Raw genomic sequence first — 1454 nt, 5'->3', positions numbered from 1 at the left:
TTGCCGTGACCCTCTCTACTCTTTCGCACATGCTATGCGGGTGAAATGATGATACCATGCCAAGTTTCAACATTTTCAGAGTTCATTTTGTAGTGATTTTCAATTTCACGGTCATTTAGCTCTCTAAACAAATCGGTAAATGACTGAAAAACAGCAAATGATGTCAGAATGTGTTGGAAATTGATGACACCGTTTTGAATGCTGCATACTGAACGCAAAAGAAGTCGGGATTTGAAATAAGTTTAAAAAACATTGAAGTGCTCGTGTAACAGATGGGTTCTCGTCCGAAATCCTAATACTCCTTCATCGTCTCTGCACTCACGGCTTATAAACCGCTCATACTGCCTCTCTCTTTGCGAGGTGGGACTAAAAATTAGCTTACTAAGAAACTCTAGTACCGGTTCATGCCATGAACCGGTACTAAAGGTCTTCATGGGGGCCCCAGCCTGACCACAGCCTGACACAGCCTCATTAGTACCGGTTTGTGGCATGAACCGATACTAAAGGTTGCCCACGAACCGGTACTAATGATGTCTGCCCGCCTAGCCGTTGGAACCGGCACTAATGAACACATTAGTGCCGACTCAAATTCAAACCGACGCTAATGTGCTTCAAATTTGACCCTTTTTCTACTAGTGGAGGCGGATCTCGCAGGCGGAGTGGTAAGACTCGAGCAGCTTCACGTCCGGTGCAATAGTCCTACCGGTAGCGAGCTGTTCCTCCGCCTACTGGTGCTGCTGGAGGAGCTGGTGGTTGTAGGCGGCGTGAGCCTGCGCTTTTTCGAAACTGCTCCTCCCGCACAATGTCCATGTAATGGGCACGAGCCTTACTGATGGTCATGGTGCAATTCTTTGGGGAGGGTGGCACGAAAGAGGAAGAGGGTGGCACAGACGAGGAGGGTGCCGTCAGCTCATCGTCGGCCGCATCCTCCATTGGGGCGTCGTCATCCTCCGGCAGCAATGGCGCCCATTTTCTTCTTGTGGTCCGTCGTAAGTCCGTCCGAGATAGCTTTGTAGCGTGAGAAAGCCATGGTGAGAGTGCCGCGGAGAGTAGAAAGGAATCGGAGTCGGGTGACTGCGACTATGACCGATGCATCAGTTTATATAACAATGGTGATCGGTAGAGGGACAGACGGGTGGCGCCGAAGTATCTGCCTCGGCAACCGCGTGTCATTAAGGTGGGCAGTAGGCGGACGGACGGACAACCGTCATATGTCGTTTGAACATGGAGCAATCACCTGCATCAGTAAGCGGTATGGGAGACACTCTCTCGGCGGGCGCGCCGATTCAATGCCGGCGCTAGTGAGAGGTCACGTCCGCTCTGAACGGGGATGAATGCGGCATTGACGCTATGGAGCGCCACTGAGCGTTTCAGATGAAAAAAGCGCGCAGGAGATGGAGGTGTTTTTGGTGGGCCAGGGCGGTCAGACACGGGCTTGGCAGCGATCCGAACGC

The sequence above is a fragment of the Triticum dicoccoides genome, chromosome 3A, assembly GCF_002162155.2.
Source record: "Triticum dicoccoides isolate Atlit2015 ecotype Zavitan chromosome 3A, WEW_v2.0, whole genome shotgun sequence".
NCBI lineage: Eukaryota > Viridiplantae > Streptophyta > Magnoliopsida > Poales > Poaceae > Triticum > Triticum dicoccoides.
The sequence above is the reverse complement of the archived record's forward strand: the minus strand, read 5'-3'. Positions refer to the sequence as shown.